The 5,000-nt window shown below is 53.5% G+C and overlaps 1 non-coding gene across 1 annotated transcript in view; it reads left to right on the plus strand.

The window, feature by feature from the left end:
• Positions 1-3,420: 3,420 nt before the first annotated feature.
• LOC126434140 (small subunit ribosomal RNA) overlaps positions 3,421-5,000 on the plus strand; it is a 1,910-nt gene continuing 330 nt past the window's right edge. Inside the window, exon 1 of the ribosomal RNA XR_007579003.1 lies at positions 3,421-5,000. This exon is cut by the window's right edge and continues 330 nt beyond it. This is a non-coding gene — a ribosomal RNA (small subunit ribosomal RNA).

The raw sequence follows: 5,000 nt of genomic DNA on the forward strand, positions 1-5,000 counted from the left end.
TGACGTGGCAAATCAGATGATGCCGCAGGCATCCACTTACTATAATCACAATCAACAAACCGACCGGCCGCCCCCCCCCCCCCCCCCATTACACCTTTCCATACAACAATGTGTACCTTAACCTAAACTATACTGTACCTTAACCTAAACTATACTGTACCTTAACCTAAACTATACTGTACCTTAACCTAAACTATACTGTACCTTAACCTAAACTATACTGTACCTTAACCTAAACTATACTGTACCTTAACCTAAACTATACTGTACCTCAACCTAACCTATACGGTACCTCAACCTAACCTATGTTGCGCCTTAACCTAACCTATGTTGCGCCTTAACCTAACCTATGTTGCGCCTTAACCTAACCTATGTTGCGCCTTAACCTAACCTATGTTGCGCCTTAACCTAACCTATGTTGCGCCTTAACCTAACCTATGTTGCGCCTTAACCTAACCTATGTTGCGCCTTAACCTAACCTATGTTGCGCCTTAACCTAACCTATGTTGCGCCTTAACCTAACCTATGTTGCGCCTTAACCTAACCTATGTTGCGCCTTAACCTAACCTATGTTGCGCCTTAACCTAACCTATGTTGCGCCTTAACCTAACCTATGTTGCGCCTTAACCTAACCTATGTTGCGCCTTAACCTAACCTATGTTGCGCCTTAACCTAACCTATGTTGCGCCTTAACCTAACCTATGTTGCGCCTTAACCTAACCTATGTTGCGCCTTAACCTAACCTATGTTGCGCCTTAACCTAACCTATGTTGCGCCTTAACCTAACCTATGTTGCGCCTTAACCTAACCTATGTTGCGCCTTAACCTAACCTATGTTGCGCCTTAACCTAACCTATGTTGCGCCTTAACCTAACCTATGTTGCGCCTTAACCCAACCTATGTTGCGCCTTAACCCAACCTATGTTGCGCCTTAACCCAACCTATGTTGCGCCTTAACCCAACCTATGTTGCGCCTTAACCCAACCTATGTTGCGCCTTAACCCAACCTATGTTGCGCCTTAACCCAACCTATGTTGGGCCTTAACCCAACCTATGTTGCGCCTTAACCCAACCTATGTTGCGCCTTAACCCAACCTATGTTGCGCCTTAACCCAACCTATGTTGCGCCTTAACCCAACCTATGTTGCGCCTTAACCCAACCTATGTTGCGCCTTAACCCAACCTATGTTGCGCCTTAACCCAACCTATGTTGGGCCTTAACCCAACCTATGTTGGGCCTTAACCCAACACACGTTGGGCCTTAACCCAACACACGTTGGGCCTTAACCCAACACACGTTGGGCCTTAACCCAACACACGTTGGGCCTTAACCCAACACACGTTGGGCCTTAACCCAACACACGTTGGGCCTTAACCCAACACACGTTGGGCCTTAACCCAACACACGTTGGGCCTTAACCCAACACACGTTGGGCCTTAACCCAACACACGTTGGGCCTTAACCCAACACACGTTGGGCCTTAACCCAACACACGTTGGGCCTTAACCCAACACACGTTGGGCCTTAACCCAACACACGTTGGGCCTTAACCCAACACACGTTGGGCCTTAACCCAACACACGTTGGGCCTTAACCCAACACACGTTGGGCCTTAACCCAACACACGTTGGGCCTTAACCCAACACACGTTGGGCCTTAACCCAACACACGTTGGGCCTTAACCCAACACACGTTGGGCCTTAACCTGCTCTGTAATTGTCATACGACGCGTTAAATTAGTGTAGTGTTGCCTAACTGCAACCCCCGCAATATAGTTTGCTACTCGCACTGCCCGGTCCCCAGTGTATCGCTTCATGTTAAACACCTTGCAGCTATACACTGTAATGTGGATGGCAGCAGGACGTACATGCTCAATGCCCTTTGCAGTTGTTCATTGGCATTTGCAGTTGTTCATTGGCATTCGCATGGCGAAGCACTTAGCCTACGCTGTGGTACGGCCTGTGTCAACTGTCCGCTGATGTTGTACGTCCAAATCACACACTGTACTGCACATTGGTCCTCATGTACTGAATGATACATCGTGGTACATGTGACCGTACAACGACTGCGCCAACAACGGCGAACCATGCGGTCCAAATGTTGTGCACTCAGCTACGTGTCGTCTCCCTATAAGAGCTGGATTGCAGTGTGGTATGCCCTGGATGGCGATCAGCATGAGCCGTCTGTTGATGTAGTGGCGCGTGTTGTCAGACGTAGTCGTCTCTTCTCACACACCGTGATAGCATGGTGCACTGCGTTCCACATCTGCGACATGCGACAGAGGCCGGTTGACAGTCGTTCGCGCAATGGACATCGCATACGTACGGGGGCCACCTTCCACGTGTTCGCGAAGCGTGCACATGTTGTTGCGTGTATGTGGGCAGACATAGTGTGTCGTGACACCTGACACAGGCATGCAACAATCGTTGAATTTGCAAATGGCAATGGACGCCTACGTTTGCTGGTGACGTTACGCAAATGAACAACTGGTAAACCGTTGTGGTGCGGTTGTTCTCGCTAGAGGTGAATCAGTGATGGCGACGATCGGTTGAGCTACCAACCGGTTGTTCCAGCGATACCCACCATGCCCACGAACGTGAATGGCATCTGGGTGTGAAGCGATACGCGGCGGTGGCTGGGTGGGACCGTCCCCGGCCGGTGAGGGGGGGCCTCCCGGCGTGCTGGCCGCGCGGTGCGTGGGCGCACGCGCTACAGCCGGCTGGTGGGGGCGGCCAGTGGCAGGCGCGCCGGCCGACGGAGGCGGCAGGCGGCGCAGCTGCGCGCCGGCGCACCCTGCACGCGGCGCCGTGCGGCCAAAGTAGGTCCTCGCGGGCCCGGTGCGAAGCGCGGTGGACATCTGCAGTGTGCTGGTCCGATTGAGGACTGTGTGCGCTGAGGATGCGCCGCCGCCCGGCGCTCGGCGCCGCGACGCCGTCTGCTGCTCGGTCGCCTCTGCGGTTCTCGCAGGTGGTTTGTATCGCAGCTGTGCGGACGTGTTGGCGCGTGCGCTGTGCTGGGAGAGTTCGCTTCGGCACCCAAGTGGGGCTTTTGTCCTTCTGTGGCGCTGGCGTTGGAGCTGCCGGTCACCGTAGGTGGCGCGTGTTGTCTCCCGCCGGCAATGCCACGACAGCACGCTCCCGGGCCTCTGTCGGCAGCGGCAAGCTCAGTTGGGAGCACGGGTGGTCGCACCTAAAGCGTCTACTCGCCAAACCCCGGGCGATTGCGCCTCTCTCGAACCCGACCAAGTACTTAGGACGGCGCTGCGCGCCGCCGGGACCTGAGAGGGTTTCGAGGTGTATGGTGCAGGGGAGCTCAGCCTCCTCCTGTTTGCAGAATAATTGAGCGGACGCTTGCGTGTTCGCGCGGGCCCCCGGGACACACTCCCGGGCGGCCGGCTGCTCAGCTCTAGTTGACGCAGCTCCCTGGTTGATCCTGCCAGTAGTCATATGCTTGTCTCAAAGATTAAGCCATGCATGTCTCAGTACAAGCCGCATTAAGGTGAAACCGCGAATGGCTCATTAAATCAGTTATGGTTCCTTAGATCGTACCCACGTTACTTGGATAACTGTGGTAATTCTAGAGCTAATACATGCAAACAGAGTCCCGACCAGAGATGGAAGGGACGCTTTTATTAGATCAAAACCAATCGGTCGGCTCGTCCGGTCCGTTTGCCTTGGTGACTCTGAATAACTTTGGGCTGATCGCACGGTCCTCGTACCGGCGACGCATCTTTCAAATGTCTGCCTTATCAACTGTCGATGGTAGGTTCTGCGCCTACCATGGTTGTAACGGGTAACGGGGAATCAGGGTTCGATTCCGGAGAGGGAGCCTGAGAAACGGCTACCACATCCAAGGAAGGCAGCAGGCGCGCAAATTACCCACTCCCGGCACGGGGAGGTAGTGACGAAAAATAACGATACGGGACTCATCCGAGGCCCCGTAATCGGAATGAGTACACTTTAAATCCTTTAACGAGTATCTATTGGAGGGCAAGTCTGGTGCCAGCAGCCGCGGTAATTCCAGCTCCAATAGCGTATATTAAAGTTGTTGCGGTTAAAAAGCTCGTAGTTGGATTTGTGTCCCACGCTGTTGGTTCACCGCCCGTCGGTGTTTAACTGGCATGTATCGTGGGACGTCCTGCCGGTGGGGCGAGCTGAAGGCGTGCGACGCGCCTCGTGCGTGCTCGTGCGTCCCGAGGCGGACCCCGTTGCAATCCTACCAGGGTGCTCTTGAGTGAGTGTCTCGGTGGGCCGGCACGTTTACTTTGAACAAATTAGAGTGCTTAAAGCAGGCAAGCCCGCCTGAATACTGTGTGCATGGAATAATGGAATAGGACCTCGGTTCTATTTTGTTGGTTTTCGGAACCCGAGGTAATGATTAATAGGGACAGGCGGGGGCATTCGTATTGCGACGTTAGAGGTGAAATTCTTGGATCGTCGCAAGACGAACAGAAGCGAAAGCATTTGCCAAGTATGTTTTCATTAATCAAGAACGAAAGTTAGAGGTTCGAAGGCGATCAGATACCGCCCTAGTTCTAACCATAAACGATGCCAGCCAGCGATCCGCCGCAGTTCCTCCGATGACTCGGCGGGCAGCCTCCGGGAAACCAAAGCTTTTGGGTTCCGGGGGAAGTATGGTTGCAAAGCTGAAACTTAAAGGAATTGACGGAAGGGCACCACCAGGAGTGGAGCCTGCGGCTTAATTTGACTCAACACGGGAAACCTCACCAGGCCCGGACACCGGAAGGATTGACAGATTGATAGCTCTTTCTTGATTCGGTGGGTGGTGGTGCATGGCCGTTCTTAGTTGGTGGAGCGATTTGTCTGGTTAATTCCGATAACGAACGAGACTCTAGCCTGCTAACTAGTCGCGTGACATCCTTCGTGCTGTCAGCGATTACTTTTCTTCTTAGAGGGACAGGCGGCTTCTAGCCGCACGAGATTGAGCAATAACAGGTCTGTGATGCCCTTAGATGTTCTGGGCCGCACGCGCGCTACAC

The sequence above is a fragment of the Schistocerca serialis genome, unplaced genomic scaffold (assembly GCF_023864345.2).
Source record: "Schistocerca serialis cubense isolate TAMUIC-IGC-003099 unplaced genomic scaffold, iqSchSeri2.2 HiC_scaffold_1182, whole genome shotgun sequence".
NCBI lineage: Eukaryota > Metazoa > Arthropoda > Insecta > Orthoptera > Acrididae > Schistocerca > Schistocerca serialis.